We start from the raw sequence: 20,116 nt of genomic DNA, 5'->3' as shown, positions 1-20,116 counted from the left end.
ATTGGATTCACCGGATTTTCGATATTCAATTTGAGTAGACCAGTTGGAAGATATAAACTACTTATTGCACTGCGATATAAGTTGAGGTCCTTGACTTCTTCCAGAATTTGTGCAAAGATGTCCGACGATGAGTCAGGAATGTCAACATCAATGAAACTTATTATACTCTCACTTCTGCGAAGCTTGGAAGAGTTATAAGTGAATGTGGTGTTGAATAACAAGTATACGTCTCGCTCATCGTATGTGTTATATAGCTGGGGAAAAAATCTTTCAATTTTGATATATATCATCTAATTTATGAACTATTTAAGATAATTACTTACAGGATGGATGAAATCAAAATTGATCGAATATCCATTTCATTTGATATTTTAAATATTTTGCCGATCAACAGTGTAGTGTAGCTTTTGATGTATGTACTACGCGTTCCAGTTGTGTTGGCTTATGACCCTGCTTATGACTAAGTTTGAGTATAGGCTTCGAAGCCCACGTCCAGTGGCACTTTATCCTCAATTTTCGAGTCCAGCAATTTAAAAACAATTTCTACCACCCTAATTTACTATAACATCATAATGAAGTAACTAACATGAGGCAACGGACAACACAGTGAGGATATTGCTCTGATGATATTCTACTTAGTACAAGTCGAACACGCGAAAACTTGTCCTTACGGCGCCTTACTGTGGCAGTAGGCCGTATCGATTTTTGCAAAATTGCGAATACACAATCCCGATGAGTCACAATGACTGAGTTATAGCAGCAAGTGCCCAAAATAGGTCGTCCTGCCCAAATGGTTCCAGACCCTATATACGGCTGAATGACAATTTTCATCGCATATGATGTTATTTTTTGAACTTATTGCGATGTATCTGGTAAAATCATATAAAAGTGCAAATTAACTTTTATAATGTATAGCTACATCGTAGTAGACGATATTCTGATGTTTTATTGCGACGAACTTTACTTAGTAGCAAAAGAGTTCGAGCGGACTCGCAAAGTGTCAATTGAATTCGCATAATTGTGCACTGCGATGATTATACGACTTCGCTTGATACTTATCTTATTATGACAGTGAAACTCGCATTGGTTTACAAGCTAAATCGCATAAAAGTAAAAATAAACTCCGTAAAATGTGCATTCAAACTCGCATAAGCTAGAATCGTTAACGTTGGTATATTGCGATGTGATATGTGATAACAATGAAAGAGGTGCTGTTGGAGTGCCAAAAGGCTACAAGAAAGCTAACAGTCATAATTATGGTTACAAAATAAGTTATAAAGTCATCATTTTTGTTTTAATTACCTGATAATTTATAATGGGTGGTGCTAGCAGAAGAGAGGTAGTGATAACTGTGCGGGAAATCACGTTTCGTCATTTTGAGCTCTAGATAGCGCACGGAAACCAAGTGTATTCCAACACTGAGGTGAGTTAGAAGGTCATGACATTTAATCAGTGTGATTCATGTGTGATTCAGTGTGATTCATCAGTAGTGTTTGGTGTTCAGTGTGAAGTGTGACTCGAAAATCCAAAGGTTCTTAGTTCGATACTGAGGTGACAAGATTTTTTTTTTCGAATATTATTATGTCGCATAAGATGATATATTACGTCGCAATAGTGTACACCGTGCATCGCATAAGATATCGCCTGAAGTCGTATAGCGTTATTATTTTTCCGTCAATGCACGTATAGCGCCTCCACTTTTGTACGCGTAAGGCACTTTTACTGCATCTTATGCGATGTAACTTTACCGCATAAAAGTACGTATAACATGAAAATAAACTTCATTAGGGGCTGTCCATAAACCACGTGGTCATGAGGGGGGGGGGGGGGGGGTTCGGCCAATGACCATTTTGTATGGACAAATAAAAATTTTTGTATGGACTAATGACCACGCGGGGGGGGGGGGGGTTGGAAAATTCCCAAAAAAATGACCACGTGGTTTATGGACAGCCCCTTACAAGAATCGGTATATTCGCCTCACTCCATTCATATTCACTCCTCTTTGCTGAAGCGAATCGAGAAAGATGCAGCAAACGGATTGTCATGATCAAACACGCAACCCCATCACCAGTGGGAAGCGATGCGCCGGCTGCTTGACATGAATATTCGTAGCCGTTCGTCGCAGTTTGGATCGCAAGCGAATGAATGAATGGCGAATGGTGACGAATTCTGGTGAGCGATCGAAGCGGCTATTATCATATCTAGAAGAGAACTTCTGCATGTAATGCATACATTTTTAGTGTATTGTTGTGGAAATGCCAGTTTAGCAAAGAAAATAATTCGAAAACATCAAAAATTCGTATGCACAATATCAATCGTATCACTCACGAATCGCATCACCACTCGATCGCTTGCGATGCGAATGTGGACGAATGAGTAATTTGCAAGTGTGACGTCGCACCGTTCGCCGGAGTTTGCTGTCGTCGCTGACAAGCATACACACAAACTAAAGCGACAACCGTTCGCTGCTGACTGTCTTCGAATGTGGAAGAAGATGAAATGTGGAAATCAGGAACCCTGCTTCATTATACGTGTAAATTGGTTGTCTGGGTAGATAGCTCTTAGCTTGCTGGAGAACTTTGCCGAAGACGACACTTTTCTATCAGCTCTGGATCGCGAGCTAGAGAAGTTTAAAATTTTACTTAACAATTAGCGCAACCTAGCGGTGAAATCACCAACTAAATGTTGAATCATCAGACTTTGCAAAAAACGGTACCGTGACTTCGGGTGAAATTGATCACTTTTCGCAGTTTTTTGGCGCCTAATTTTTGAATCTTTGTCGATATGGTTAAACTCAATGCTTTAAAACAAGTACGACGATGGTTTTCATCAGTCAACGAGATTGAAAATTTTACAGCAAATCATTTTGTTATAATAAATATAATTTTAAATAAAAAATCAAAAATTTTAGTTTCGGGGTGAAATTGATCAGTCAGTGAAATGCCTTTGTAGGTGCTGAAAATATTTTTTTCCATCTGAATCAATCACCCAAGTATGCGAAAAGCTATGTAAATTTGTTATAAGTTTACTAAATTTTTAATTATTTAAGTTTGAAGTTGAATAAATCTTAAGAAAACGCCTGAAAGTATGCAATTTCTATACAAAATATGTTACAACTTCCGGAAAAGTACAAGTTTATGCATAAATTTCAATACTTATAGAACTTTTGATGGCGAAACCGGGTTTAGCGAATACTTGGCAGCTAGAAACATTCATTCGAATATTTATTACATTTGCGATACAGCTGCGGTAACAAAAATATGATAGTGTCTTTGAAGTTCGCCTGACAAGCAGTTTATGAAAATATTTAATTTTATACAGAAATATGTGACCAATTGGCTGTAAAACATGTAAACTCATCATGCAATATCTCTTGAGCCAGATGATGAACATTTTTTACGAATTGTTTTAAGGTGTCATGATGCATCTCCAAACTTACGAATCATTGACTTTTTGCTTTTCAATGATTGTTTGCCTCGCGTTTTTGAAGTGATAAAAAACTGTCAATCCTACAGCCACGCAGCAGAAAAAGTATCATCGCAATCGCTGCGAGTGAGCAAATAGGATGATACTTTTTCATATGGATATTCGCTTTGGTGGCAGAGAATTATCACTTTGAAGTTTTGATCCATAGAGTAAAGTTGGGCAAAAGTTCGAGTGGGGCAAGAGTTTCTTTTGAAGTTTTTGAGCTCAATTCAAATTATTTCTTTCGGGTGTCAAGGTTGTTCGAAGCCTTTTTGAAAAAGAGTCTTTCACTCCAAAAATTATGAGAACTGATCGATATTTCGAAAAGTTATGACAAAACGTTGATTTTTCATAAAAAAAAATGGTAATATGCGATGGTCTTTCCAACCCATGGAATGGAATTGTAATGAAATCGAATTCGATATTTTATTTTGGGGGGTAACTAGGTATATTTTGAAGTTACTTTATCATGTATAACTTTTTGCAAAAAAGATTTGGAATTCATATTTTACACATAGTGGGGCAAAAGTTCGAATTGTGGGGCAAGAGTTCGAGTCATGTCACATGTGGCAACTTTAGGTAAAAATCTCAAATTCTGCAAAATATCTATACTATCTCTAAAAATAATGGAATTAGTGAGAAAATTCGATCAAAGTCAAAAGAAATGTTGTTTAATCTGAATTTGGCGGAAAACTACTAATTTTTGGTGAAATAAATTTACTTTTTGGGTAAAATCCAGATCGAACTTTAAAGTGTATTCCAGTTTCAGCATCAAATATTAATTGATTTCAGGTATTCCTATTATCAAAGTGTCAGAATAGTGTGCTAAGGTTAGCGAAATTCCACAAACACAAAATTCGAACTTTTGTCCCAGTGGTGGTGCAAGAGTTCGAATGAGACACACACATACAAAAAATATTGTAACTTAAAATTGAAAAGACATTTGGTGTAACTTTGTTCAGCAAAGTTTTAGCTCATGGATGGTAGAATCACCAGACGGTATTTATTCATTTACACTGATAGGCAAAATAAAGTGCCCACCTCATCATTTTTTGAATTTCTCTCATTTTTTTTGGTTGAAATTAAAGAAAGCTTACTGTAATTTTTTTCTAGAACTTTTTTTTAATATTCTTTTCAAGTTTTACTTACAGAACAATGATAAAAAAAGAGTTCGACTGAAAGAAAAAAATAATCAATTTATATTAAAGAAAAAACAGTGACAAAAAAAAGTGCCCACTTCGAAAATCAATATGTTTTCGATAAGCTTCCATCGAAAGACCCCTCGATTGTTTATGTTTTGAGATTTTGACATATTTTGAAGCAAACGGCTTGACCTGGTGCATTTGTTTACGTGTTCGCGTTTGATTAAGTTGGAAAAAGTGGAGAATGTAGTGGTTTCGAATGCAATTCCCTTGTGTATCCGAAAATTGGTGGTTCGTGATGTGCAAAACGGTGAATCGCACCGGGCTGTCGCTAGGAATTACAGCATTAGCAAGGCAGCGGTTGGAAAAATTCTTCTGGAACAAAAAACATTCGGATCAGTGGTGGATCGTCCAGGCAGAGGCAGGAAACTCGAAACGTATACCAGAACGGACACCAAGATCATGCGAGAAGTGAAGAAAAACCCGAAAGTAACTGTCCGTGAGATCCAGGAAACCCTTCAGCTATCAGTTTCTGGTCGAATTGTTCGTCGCCATCTGGGACCGTAGCCATAGCACAGGGGCTCGTTAACAAAGTTGCCCGGAAGCGCCCATTTATTAGCTAGGCAAACAAAGCCAAATGGCTCAAGTTTGCTATTGAGCATGCTGATAAGCCTGTTGAGTTCTGGAAAACAGTTCTCTGGACGGATGAATCGAAATTCGAGTTTTTCAATCGAAAGCGGAGGGTTCGTGCGTGGTGCAGATCGGGTGAGGAGCATTCTTCATTACACCAAAAAAGCAAGCCATGAAAATGTTTGACAATTCTCAGGTCATTTTGACATACCACACACATGCACGAAAAAGACGGATCATATATTCTACTTTATCGATCTTGTTGTCGTCCTTTTCATGCTCATGCTACATCTGTCAAAATGACGTGAGAATTGTCAGTCATTTTGAGGTTAGGTTCGTTGGTGTAATGAAGAATGGAGGAGGAAATGTGATGGTCTGGGGGTTTTTTTTTCTTGGAGTGGAGTGGTTAGCCTCGTGAAAATCGATGTGATAATGACTGCAGATTCCTACATCGACATCCTGCGAGAAAATCTGGAGGTTTCGCTGATCCAGACGGGCCTTGAAGATAAGTTTGTATTCCAGCAGGACAACAACCCGAAGCATACTGCCAAGAAGACCAAGTCTTTCTTCCGGTCTTGCCGGATCAAACCGCTGGAATGACCTCCACAAATTCCGGACATCAACCCCATCGAGAATTTGTGAGCGATCTAGATTCCAGGGTTGACAAATCTGGCGTTACCAACAAGTCCAACTATTTTGAAGCCCTCAAGCGCGCCTGGGAAGAGCTTGATCCACAACACCCAAGGAACCTGGTCGAGAGCATGCCAAAGCGCCTGCGGCTGGTCCTGAAGGCCAAAGGAGGACACATGAACTATTAAAACGCTTTTCTTATACTTAAATTTATTTTCCCGGGAGCCAAGATGAAGTGGCCACTTTTTTTTGTCACTGTTTTTTCTATAATACCAAGGGGCTAGTCGCTTGGAACATTGTGCCAAGAGGTGCCAAGCACACCGTCTTATACGCTGTGTGGCACACCGAGGCACTCTGAGGCACAATTTTAACACTTGAGTTTAGGTGAAAAAACTAGGCAACCATGTGCATTTGACCTGCAAAATCTGAATTATCAAGCAGTGGCACTTCGGGGCACACTGAGGCACAATTCAATACCCGTTGGCACACTGAAAATAATTGGCACAAGTAAAGATGTGCTCAGCGACTCCCCCTTGTATAATACCAATTGATTTTTTTTTTTCTTTGAGCCGAACTCTTTTTTTATCATTGTTCTGTAGGTAAAACTTGAAAAGAATATTAAAAAAAAGTTCTAGAAAAAATAACAGTGGGCTTACTTTAATTTCAACCAAAAAAATGAGAGAAATTCAAAAAATGATAAGGTGGGCACTTTATTTTGGCTATCAGTGTATATCTGCTTTGGTTTTTTGAAAAATATTGAATTTTTAACTAGGGTCGAACTTTTGCCCCACCTTACTCTATATCCAACATGGCTGCCGATGCTGATGATGCCGTAAAAAGCGTAAAAGTTTAAAATGTTATTTTTAACAAATAGAAATGGCCCGCGCGTCGATCAATTTCACCCCACTGATCAATTTTACCCGAAATAACGGTACTTTTCTATCTGCTCTGGATTCCGAGATAGAGAAGTTTGAAACTTTACTTGACAACTAACGCCACCTAGTGGCGAAACCACAAACTTATTGTTGAATCACTAGATAGCTCTTGACTTCTACAAGAACTTTGTCGAAGACGACCCTTTTCTATCTGTTCTGGATCGCGAGCTAGAGAAGTTTGAAATTTTACTTGCCAGCTAGCGCCACCTAGCGGCGTAATCACCAACTAATTGGTGAATCACTAAATTGTTCTTGACCAACTGAACAACTTTGCCAAAGACAGCATTTTTCCAAATCAAGCAGATCTTGAGATATCGCATGTGATAACTTATGAATGCTTCTACTGGCGAGTGAACATATGCAACCACTTCTACATAGCGCCTCTATCAACCAAATTGCCAACTAATTGGATGTTAGTTCGCATTGTGTGGTAGATCTATTCTAGTTCTACAACTTTGCCAAAGAAAGTATGGTGCTATCTTGTAATACTCCTGAGATATTCGCTCACACCCCTAATTAGGCGAAATCTCATAAGCTCTGGGATTCCTACAACACGGATTCCAAGTGCACCCCCGAACCAACCGTGTAGTAGGAGTCTAGACTGTATTGCGTTCGTCACTGGATAGCCCGCGGCCCAGCCAACAACTTTGTCGAAGACACCACACACTTAAATTATCACGTTATTGAGATACACGCATATACGTTGCATGCAGTTTGTATGCACACTAGCGCCGCCCAGCGATGGATTTTCCAATGATTTAGTTCATCACTGGACAGCTCTTGACCATGCTAACAACTTTGCCGAAGATACCAAGTGTTTATAAAGTAATATCGCAATAATATTTACAATCCCAACAATCCCATTATTATATATAAGGTAGGGTAAAAGCCCCCTTCTTCGGCCTAGTACCTATATTCATCTCATTTTGTCTCAAGGACTAGAGATGTGCGCCGTCGAGATTTATTACTTCACGCCGCCGGATGTTTTGATTTTCTAGCACGCCGCCAGCAAGGCCGCCAGCTTAAAACTCACCACGCCGCCGAACTTAGAATTTCCCCAATAATCTTCAGAAAATAATCGATTTAAGTTTAAACGCTCCCAAAATTAATGCATGTCATTCATTGCCGAATAAACAAAATATTTCGTTCAATGATCCTGTTGAGATTTTAGTTACTTTTAGTCACTTATATATCATCATATAAAAATCCTAGCAAATATCATATTCTTCACACAAGGTGTATAAAGCATGCAATGACAGCATGCATGCTTTTCCCCGCGTGACGTCATAACGACGTTCGTTTATAATTGAGGGGGTCAATTTTTCATTACATACATACAAAATGTGAGGAATTTCAAAATCAACCCAATTTTCTCCGATGTAATGAAATCTGAAGAATTCAGGTTCTAATAATTCAATTCATGCCATAACTTAAGAATTATTTAGGCAGCATCCATTTATTACGTAACGCTAAAATTTATATTTTTGCGACCCCCCCTCCCCCTCCGTAACGCTTTTTTGTATGGAAATCCAAAAATTTTTGTATGGGCCGTAACGCTTGGCCATACTACCCCCCTCCCCCAAGAACGTTACGTAATTTGTGGACTGCGCCTTATGGATTTTTTTTATTTATTATGGGACGTTTAATTGTCTGCCGCACTATATACGAGTGCGCAATTACAAGTTACTACACTAAAACCTCAATTTATGCACATGGCTGGGGGTGCATAAATTAAAAAAGGCATAAAATGAGGGAAATTTGTGCATAAAAAAAAAAACGCTTCCGTAACGCCTCTGAATCCCGCCGAAAATGCTCTGAAACTTCCTGATATGGCTCCAAAATTCCCCTTAAACCGCCTCGTACCCCATGTAACGCACCTGCGACGCTCCGAAACCCCCGAAAACGCCTCCATAAGGCCTCTGAATCCCGCCAAAAATGCTCTGAAACTTCCTGAAATGCCTCCAAAATCCCTCTAAAATCCCCTCGGACCCAATGTAACGCATCTGAACCCCCAAAAAACGCCTGCCTAACGCCTCCGAATCCATCTAAGACCCACTTGCACCCGTTTAACACACGTGAGATCCTCGGAAACCCCCGAAAATGTACCAGTAACGCCTCCAAACCCCGTCGAAAATCCTCTGAAACTCTCTGCAATGCTTTCGAAAACCCCCTCAGACCCCCGAAAACCCTCCTCCTGGATCTCCTGGTACCTCGCGGAAACCCCTGGGAACCCCCTGAAACTCCCCTGTGACTACCATTTGCTCATCCTTATAAACACCCTTTAGCCGCCGTTGCAATAGTTACCGTCATTATTAAATATTCTTATGCACAATATTGGTTCTGAGTAGCTTTCCCTTAATTTATGCAGGTCATAAAATAAGGTGCATAAATTAAAAAGTGCATTAAAATAACATGCATAAATTGAGGTTTTAGTGTATTTACATTCTCATATGCAAAGTATAGTTTGTTAAAATGTTTCGCTATATGAGATGTAAAAGAGCGAAATATTGAATTCTCATTTTTAACGCCGCCGCCGCCGACGACCAAAAATGATGTTTTAACCGCGGCGCACATCTCTGCCGAAGCACCAAAGCAAGCATCACAGCGGTGCCAGACATCAAGAAACAAGTAGTTAATTGAATGAGATTTGGTCACTACAAATACGATGTTTTTTCAATCAGAATATGGTCGTTTCTTGGTTTAACATCTTGGTAATCGAACTTCTACGCAAATCGATCAATAATTTCATTTTCCAACGCCATTTCTTTCAAAATATTTGGTTTGGTTTTCATCTAAATATGCTGCTACCGATCAAGCTTTACGAACTATCATCCAGTTCGGCAGCACTGATTTGCCAATCAGCTGTGAATGTATGCGAGTGCAAAACGTGGGGAGCGAGCATAGACGATTCGTCGCGCCGCACATTGTTATGACTTCTCCTTTGCGAGAGAGGAAAACAATCACAATGAAACTGTCACCTGCTAGGGAAAGGGAGTGCGTTAGTGGGTGAGTGCAGAATGCTCTACGATGAGAAAATGTGAGAGTGGTTGTGGATTTGCTGTAAATACCAGGGGGATGACGAAGGGCCAGAATCATCTACCCAGCATTCAATTCAACATGGCGTCCAATGTTTTTGTTTTGATTGCTTAATTCATGGAAAAAATGCGCTGGAAACATCGACACTGCTTCGCTGCTACTTATAATATCGTGCAAAGTGATAAGGAAAGAGAAACAATCATCAAAAACGCCGATTTCGTTTGAAATGTGTAATTTCTGAAATAAGCACTAGCAATACACGAGCCACACACCCGAAAATCAGGAGCAAGTTAGGGTAAACCGACCAGAAAGTGGGTACCAAAACGCGCCGTACCAAAAATGATGTTGGGTGGAGCGGCGATGTACCGAGTTTGACAGCCGTGTCACCCCACTGGTAAATACTGTTGAGATGAAAAAGGAGCCACCCGGTGGACCGCGATGAGATGAAAATTTTACGGTGTGCTGAAGATAGGTGCGAGTGGCTCGCGATTTGTGATCGCAATTAAATCAAATATTGAAGGTAAATCCCACTCTAGTGCATCGTAAGATCAACAGTGGAAGTGAGCACGTGTGTTAAAGGTTTGTATCATTAAGTTTGAAGCGTATACATTGCGCTGTGAGTGATTTTTCATGTTGCACATCCTTAATGAGACTAAGATAGGCACAAATACCCTACTTGCGTCTCCATCCAGCGGCGGGTGGTGACGCCGCAGATGGCTGTTATACCACCCTCTTCAACACGCAAAACGTGCAGTGATGCCAATTAAAGAAGTTAGAAATCATGCGAATAAAATGTCCGTTGTTTCGAAATTTAATAACGCCCTTATCTAAAGTGCAACTAAAAAGTTGTCTTCTAACAAAATGTTCACTAATATATGCACTAAATCTTCAGGGGGAGCGGATTTTTAGAGTTGCTTTAAAGTGCCTTTTTCTTCAAAAGTTTGAAAAGTTGGATTTCCCCATACTGAAAAATTAGAATTCCCATATAAAACTTCAAGTCGATTGCGGACTAGCTTACCGATTTTTTAAATTTTTAAAATTTTGCAGGGCTTCATTTGGGTCCATTTGCAACCATTTGTGATTATTCGGGATTATGTATTCGCAATTTTGCAAAAATCGACACGGCCTACTGTGGCAGCCCCCTTGTGTATTAGCATCAACATTAAGCTAGGCGGACAAATGTATAGGGTATGTGTGCCATCAGTAATCTGACGCTCCCATATTCATCCTATTCGAAAACAAGCGATTACGGCACCGATTGATTCCGTTCTTTTTGTTTTCATGGGTGCTCACTTCTAACAAAAATTACAAAAATAAGAAACAAATCAAACAGCGCTTCAATCCTTTGTTTTTTTTTTAGGGATGAAAATGGGAGCCACATGCTTAATAAGGGAATCAATACCCTACAATGCAAACACATATTGCGAATGTTCATAATTTGAATATGACATAAACATAGGGATGGGCGTAACAATTTTTTTAGTCGTTCTTTCTGTCATAAAAGTTTTTTTTATCAAGTTGAAGACAATTAAACTTAATATATTTAGTACAAGGATTTTTTGAAACCAATGTATTTTTGCATACTACCCAAACCAGAACATCAAAGCTGAAGAAAATAGTGCACTTTTTCTCAGCTTCTCCAGTAACCTCTAGATCCATTCACAAGGGTATGTATGGCACTTATCTCTTCCTCGTGCGAATACCATAGCAACTCACGGACCCATACCCAATATACATCCTACTAATCGAGCGTCCTACCTCCTCCAACCAGCTGCAATTCCACGGTCCTTCATGTAAGTATATGTGGCTAGTACCACCAAAACATTCCGTAAAACCGACCACACTTTTCAGAAAGTTGTGGCCAAGATTAATCGTGGTCAAAGTAGGTAGATGCCACTGCGAAACGTCCAGATCTTCAAGCCGGTTTCCATCCAACCATAGTTCAGATAATCTGGGTAAGTGTAATTGACCTGCGATACTGGAAATGTGGTTACCTCTGATATTTAAAATGGCGAGACGTCGCAACCCTGCAAATATGTGCATATCTATGGATTCTATTTGATTGCTTTGCAGGTAGAGATTGGACAGGGTTTCAAAGGTTGCAATTTCTTTCGGGAGTTCGACGAACTTATTGATGCTTAAATCAAGTTCTTCCAGGCAAGGAAAGTTCCACGAGGTGGCATTCAGCGTTGTTAAATGATTCTTCGAGACAATGAAATTCTGAAGTAGCGGGAATTGCCGTGGTTTCGTAAAATATATGAGATTTGTGGACGTTTTCAGCATGCGGAAAGTAGTTAAGTTTTGCATTTTTGCGAACAGTTCTAAATCGAGCTCCATGACAGGTGTAGACATGCAGGTGAAGCTTTCTAGTGATTGCAGATGAGATATTTGTGTTGGTAGTTTTTCATAGAGCGTTATCTCAATCTCTTTCAAACTATAAGATTCGTTTGGTGCAATCACGATTTCGATTGGCTTCATTGGTTTGGTAATACACAACACATGTAGATGACTGGCAAATAAAAACGACTCATTGTACTGTGGTGGGAGGTGAAAGTTTCGATTTTATCGAGTACTTGGGCTAAAAGGCCCGATGATGAGTCAGGAACGTCAACATACATGAAAATTATTTCATGTATTTCTGCGGGAGGCTTGGACGAGTTACTAGTCAATCTAGTGTTGGAAAAAACGTATTTTATACCATGATGACTATAATACGTACAACATTGAGCGTGCTGCAGCTGAAAAACAGTTCTTTTGATTTTGTAAAATATCATGCCGCTCAAATATTCAAAATAAATACTTACAGGATGGATAGAATCAGAGTTGATCTCTTAATCATTTTTATTGGTGCTTCGAATAATGAGCCAATTTGGAGTCCTTTGGTATGGTTGAACCCGCTACCAGTTATAAACTAACCGGAAATTTGTTGTACAGACTGAAGCCTATTCAAGATCCACTGCAATCAAAAAACCATTAACGTTCCCATGCATAATTAGTATACGATTGTGAAAAATCCCTGCTGAAAATTTGTATTCAAATCCATACGATTTCTTTAAACTACCAAAGTTTTAAGTATGCACCAATTTTTGAGTCTTCAGAAACTTTTTCATACTTTTTTTCTCCATAGCCTGTTACGTTAAAACTTGTGTTTTGTCATCAAGTTTTTGCAGAAAAATATACGAAAATAAAAAACTTATTTTTCAGATATTTGATGTTTTAGATTTATTTTGGATTTTTCTCCTTGAAAAAAAATGTTTGATCTGTGTAGGGTAAAAAATTTAATTTGGACATGTATGTAATTTGGACATGCACGGCAATGTTTGTCTTGTTCCGGAGAGCTAATAAAAGTTGATACTTCTCAATATTGATTATTGAATCAAACAGACCCTATTCTGATGACATACGTTGAAAATACGCTTAACAATTAAGAATTTACTTCAAAATTATCGAAAATGTAAATTGTTTCACTAAAACCCCTCAAATGCACAGGTATGCAAGACGACATACACTTTACAGTCACATACAATATTGACCTCAAAATCGTTGAATTAATAATTGTAAGAATTTTAAAAGCCTTATTGCAATGAAACATGTTCAATAAAGAAGCATTAGGCAGCCAATCTCTTAACATTCATCTAGATCGCTTAAAATAGGTGGTGTCCAAAATACATTACAAGTTTTCTACTGTAAATATATTTTGGCCATCTGGCGAACTACGTGGGGATGCTGTGCGATTGCATACTTGGAGGCGTATTCTGTGGATCTGGCGATATTTCCTCGATTTTAACAAAAACTGTAATAGTTATCAAAATAGATGCCTGTTAAGCGGAGAAATTTGATTATTTGCAAGAAAATATTTGTTAATTTATACTACTTCCATGATTTAGCAGTATTCATGGCTAACATTGAGATAATTGCCCTGTCCAAATTATATATACCTGCGGGTGTCCAAAACATATATTCGGTGTCTAAAATACAGTTCTAACAGGCGATTGCAAATTGTGATTTTCTCAGCTTAAAATGCTTTCGTTAAGGTTTGTGTCACCAGGAACGCAAAGTACAATCATATTATAAGCGTATTAGTAACTTTACAATATAATCATTTGTTTTCTAAGGAAGCTAGGGGACGATTTTTCCAACGTTGTCCTCAGCCTGTCCAAAATACATGAATTACCCTAATGTTGTTTCTATAAAGCCAAATCAATCCCCTAGAACTTATTCTCAGACAGTTTTTCATATCACTATTGAATTCAAAGATACAATTTTCCCAAAAATAGGGTATGTGTGCCATCAGTAATCACACGCTCCCATATTCATCCTATTCGAAAACAAGCGATTACGGCACTTATTGATTCCGTTTTTTTTTTTTTTGTTTTCATGCATGTTCACCTCTAACAAAAAAAACAAAAACATGAATCAAAGCAAACAACGCTTCAATCCTTTGTTTTTCGTAGGATGAAAATGGAAGCCACATGCTCAATAGAGGTAATCACGTTCAAATGTATGCGTGCCTTTTTTGTAGATGTAGTTGTGAAACTGCGAGGAAAATATTTGCACTCTTGCCCCGGACGTTAGTTTTATCATTATTTACCCGTTTTACCCAATTCGATTGGGTAATATTTGCATATGCAATCTGAATAGCCTTTCGTTCGGCGTGCACTTTTGTGTGAGGAAAAATTTGCGCTAGTGTTCGTGTGTTGAAATGTCACTTATCTCTATAAGGGAACCAATACCCTATGGGCGAAAACACTTAGAACCTTTTCAACAATTACTCGAGGGTCGAAATATTTTTTTTTTCAGCGGAAATTTTTTTTGTTTGCTATTCTGAAAACACGTTTCGGAGGCTCCCTTCGTCCAAGCCCCAACATCAACCTGGGTTGTGATTTGTCCTGGGAAGGATTGTAATGTAATTCCAAAAGGGGGCATAGTAAAGTGACGAACAGGTACACCTTTTTCCACTAATGCCATTTTATTACTAAACAATTCCATATTACGATTAAACAACCATTTTACACAGAACATTTATTGTTTCGACTATACCGTCGTTCGGGGTGACATTGGGCCTAGAGGGTAACATTCGTCCATCGATCCCACGGATTCAATATAAGTCAGAGAATCCGACGGTGGATGCAAAGTATCTTAGAATTATGTATTCTAGTAGTTTAGCACACAATATGCATTCCCGTCGTATTCTAAACGTGCAGAACAGTGGCCCAATGACACCCCACTTTGGCCCAATGACACCCCGCACGGCGGTATACAAAATTTACATCCATAAAAGCTATGCAAGCACTGAAATAAATTTTGTTGTAGAAACTACCGATTTCATAGTAAAATTACTAACCGTACCTATGATTCTCAACCGAAAGCTATTTCCTGTTGAATGAATATGAATATAATTATTGAATAAGATGCAAAAGGTTAATAAAAAGTTTTCGCTTTAAACTTATGAACGCGCAAAATTTCAAATCCGAGATAATCTATTATTGATGACGGATCGGGTCGTTTGTTTATTATGATAGGGTAGCAAACCACTTGGGCAGCGGCCGGTATTTTGGGCACTCTTCACTATAACTCAGTCAATTCCAAACCAATTGACTTGAAATTTTGTAAATGACTAGATACTATACGTATCTCGTCGCGTTCCAAAAATTATGTCAATTGATTCAGAATTGGCTGAGTTGTAGCAGAAAAGTGCCCAAAATAGGACCCCTGCCGAGATGGTTCCACTTCCCAATGCTTGTGAATTATGGTGATATAAATTGATTTTAACCCTTCCGTTACCAACCCCCCCTAACGAGAGTGCGAAAAAACACTCTTTTCGCTATAACTTTTTGTTTTTTCAATATTTTTCGACCAAATTTTGACATAATAAGCGGATATCCTTCTAGTTTAGGGATTTTCCAGGGATTCTTGGAATGGCCACCTGGTTCCGGAGTTATTCCGGAATCAAAATGGGTCATTGGAATTGGCCATATTGGATAAAGTGAATTTTCGATATGAGAACGGTTTAGTTTTTGGACCTAAATGAACTAGAATGGTAGAAACATATGTCTGGAAGTTCATACCGGTCACTAAGTGGCTCGGAACCAGTTTTACGGATGTTCCGTGGAACCGGTTCCGGGGTCAATTTTTTAATATGATTCAATACCATCATGCGACACCTCAAACTTCGTGATTTTTCGAGATACATCATTCTGAATTGTTTTTGTGTAATCCGAAATACTTTTGGCCATTTTGGAACCGATTAGCGGATTTCACAGGAATTGATTCCGGTGGTCCTGGGGTCAAATTTTCAAAGATGAATAAACACCATCATGCGACATATCATACTTCATGATTTTGAAATTTATAGAATATTATTACGATGATTGGTCATTTAGAATACATTTGGACATTTTGGATTGGTCTACCGATTTTCCATAATCCAGTTCCGGGGCAAAGTTTTGGAAATGGTGCAATACTGTCATTTGGAATTTCAAACATCGCGGTTTTCAAAATACACCATTATGTGCTAGTTTTGTGTTGTATGGAATACTTCTGGCAATTTTGGAACCGACAAACTGATTACCGGGAAATGATTCTGGCGGTTCTGGGTTCCATTTTTCGAATGTGAACGAAACAGTATCATGCGACACCTCGAATTTCGTGGTGTTATCCAAAATACTTCCTCCTGGTATTTCTTCAAGGCCTTCTCCATGGGTTTTACAAGGAATACCTCTATCGATTCTTCCAGTGAATTCTCTAGGTATTCCTTTATGGATTCCTCCCGATATTTCTTCAATATGCTTCTCTTGGAATTTTTCAGGAATCCCTGAAGTTTCGCTAGACATTTTTGCAGAGATTCCTCCAGCGAGATAAGATTATTCTAGAAATTTTAACTATAATACCTCCCGCAATTCTTCTAGGGATTTCTCTCGAGATTTATATTGGGTTTTTCCAGGAATACTTGGGGAGGTTATTCAAGACAATCTGCTTGAGATTCTTCCAGAAGTTTCTTCGGCGATTTCTCCAGGAATTCCTTCAGAGATTTTGACCTGGGATTTCTCAAGAAATTCCTCATGGGATTCCTCCAAGAACTCGTTTCGACCTAGCTCCAAGAATTGATTGCCTGCAATTCCTTCAGGGACTCTTTCACGGATTTCTCCAGAATACTTCAAAAGATTATTCCAGGGATTTCTCTAGGCATTTCTCTTGGTATATATTCAAAGAACAGCTTTTAGGATTCCTCCAAGCATTCCTAATGGGATTTCACAAGAGAATTCTCTAGTAATACCTACTAGTCTTTAGAAAAATCACTAGAAGTATCACCAGAGGCATTTCTGGAAGTATTCTAGGAAGACTACTCGAAAGAAACCCAGCAAGAATGTCAAGAGAAATCCATAGAGGTTTTCCTGCAGGTATCACAATAAAACTTTCTGGATGAGTCATAGAGGGTATTCATGAAAGAAACTCAGTAGGAATCGCTTGTTGAATCCCAGCTGGAGCTCCAGGAAATTTTCGGAGAAATCCCAGGATAAAGTTTCTAAAGTAATTACTCGAGGAAACACCAAAGGAACTTTTGGAAGAATTGTAGAAAGATTGCCTTGAACCATCCCAAGAGTTTATGAAGGAACCCCAGTAGAAATTATAAGAAGAAACCCTAGAAGAATTCGGTATCACAGTAAGAATTTCTGGATGAGTCTTGGGAGAAATTTCTGGAAGAACCAAAGCAGGAATCGTTTAGACGAATCCTGCTGGAACTCCTTCAGGAAAGCCAAGAGGAGCTCCTGGAGGATTCCCATGAGAAATTTGTGGGGGAATCCTGGGATATAATCTAAGCTTTTCCAGAAGTTCTTCCGGTGATTGTACCAGGAACGTCTTCAGAGATTTTATTCAGGAATTCCAGCTGGGATCTGTTAAGCAGTTGCAACTGTGGTTCTGCCAACAAATCCTCCTAGAACTCATCCAAAAGTTCTTGTCTTCATTAGTACCTTCAGGAGTTTTTTTAGAATTTCTCTAGTGATTTCTTGTGGGATTTATTCAAGAATATTTGCTGGGGTTATTCAAGGAACATTCTGCAAAAAAAATCTTCCGGTGATTCTTCTAGGAATTTATTTAGCTATTTTATTGCGGGATTCCTTCACTAATTTCCCATGGGATTCCTCCAGGAGCTCCTCGTGACCTTCCTCCAGAAATTTCAGCTGGAATTCATCAACAAACTGTTCTTGCGGTTCTTCCAACTACTCTTGCTAGGACTCCTCCAGTAATTCTAACTGTGAAACTTCAAAAATTCTGCTAGAGATTCTTCTAGAGCTTTCTCATGGCTTTTTTGCTGGGATCCTGCCTGGCAACCCTCATGGATTTCTCCCATGGACCCCAGGGATTTCTTCAACGAATCATCCAGGAATTTCTCCAGGGATTTTATCCAAAGACTTTTCCCGAAATTCCTCATGAAATACCTGTAGAAACTCCTCATGACCTACCTCCAAAGAATCCTAAACCAATTTTTCCTGCGGTTCTTCCAACAATTCCTGTCTCAGAAATTTTAACTATGGTACCTCCAGGAGTTCTTCTAGTGATTCCTATACTATTTTATCCTGGCATTCTTGCTGGATTACTTCCGGGAAATCTTCGTGAGATTTTTTCAGCATTTCCTACTGTGTTTGTTCAGGGCGTTCTGTACGAGTTCCTCCAGAATACCTCTACCAATTCTTCCAGGGACATCTCTAGATATCCAGATATTTTTTCTAGAAATTTTTCTTTCGATTTTTCCAGGAATTCTCGATGGGGTTTCTTTAGAAAGTCCTGCATAGTTTCCTTCAGCAATTCCTCATAAAAATTCTGCTAGAGTTTACACAATGATAAATCCCAAAATCCCTCTAAGAATTCCTTCAGAGATTTTTCCTAAGATTCTTCCTGAAGTTCCTCCGGAGATTCCTCCAGGTATTTTTATCCAAGAAGCTTTATCCAAAGATTCCCTCATAAATTTCCAGGAGCTCCTATTGGCCTTCCTGAAAGAGTTCCTGCTGGATTCCTCAAACCAATGGTTTTTCAACAATTCCTCCCAGGACTCATCTAGGAGTATTGTGTTGTTCTTGGCTGTGCATGCATCACTCCTGTAGGGGTGAGTATGGCAGCATAATCGATCGCATTCGCTATTGTCTCGAGTGAAAATCAAAACAATGGATGCGCGGGTGTTTAGTGTTCAGTATTGTGTTGTTCTTTGCTGAATATTGTGTTGTTCTTTACAGAGAAGAACATTAATCAAGGCAATTAGATGATCGGCATTGAACCACAAAAACCCCACAACAATTGGTGAGATCTTTTCAATATTATTTATTCATAAATAATTCTACTTCAGTATATTTACTTTATAACTGCATATAAGTTGAAAACTCGCTATTTTTAACATCCTTTCATCTATTGGAAGATGCTTCAGTTCTGGGCTCTTTCTAAGTTGATGAAGAGATTTATAAATGCTCGCAAGGACTTGGCCAGGTGTGTGGAGCTGAGTGAATCTATGGCATTGTAGATAGTAGCGACATCAGCAATGTCAATGGAAATATTCAACTTTGCAACTCCATCCAAGATTTGTGCAAGTATTCATGCTATGCTATGCTAATTCCTCCCAGGACTCATCTAGAAATTCTTACTGTAATACCTCTCGGAAATCATCTAGGGTTTCTTCTTTTAATTTCACCTGAGGTTCCTTCGAAAACTTTTGAGATGATTCAAGGCAATCTTTCTACGATTCTTCCAGAAGTTGCTTTGGTGTTTCTTCAAAAAATTACTACACAGATTTTATCCTGGGATAGTGGGATATCAAAAAAAAAAACCATGGAATTCCTCCTGGAGCTCCAGCTGGGATTCCGCAAACGATTCCAATCATGATTCTTTCAGGAATGCCTGTTAGGACTCCTCCAGAAAGTTTTACTGTGACACTTGCAGGAAAACCTCTACAGATTTCTCTTGACATTCTTGCTGGGATACTTTCAAGAATACCTCTGGTGATACTTATAGTGATTTTTCTAAAGACTAGTAGGTATTACTTGAAAATTCTCTTGTGAAATCCCATAAGGAATGCTTAAAGGAATCCTAAAAGATGTTCTTTGAATATATAACAAGAGGAATGCCCAGAGAAATATCTGGAATAATCTGTAGAAGTATTCTGGAAGAAATCCGTGAAAGAGTCCCTGAAGGAATTGCAGGAAATCAATTCTTGGAGGTAGGCCGAAACGAGTTCTTGGAGAAATCCCATGATGTGTTCCTCGAGAAATCCCAGGCCAAAATTTCTGA

Source organism: Aedes albopictus, chromosome 2 (assembly GCF_035046485.1).
Source record: "Aedes albopictus strain Foshan chromosome 2, AalbF5, whole genome shotgun sequence".
Classification (NCBI taxonomy): Eukaryota; Metazoa; Arthropoda; class Insecta; order Diptera; family Culicidae; genus Aedes; species Aedes albopictus.
The sequence above is the reverse complement of the archived record's forward strand: the minus strand, read 5'-3'. Positions refer to the sequence as shown.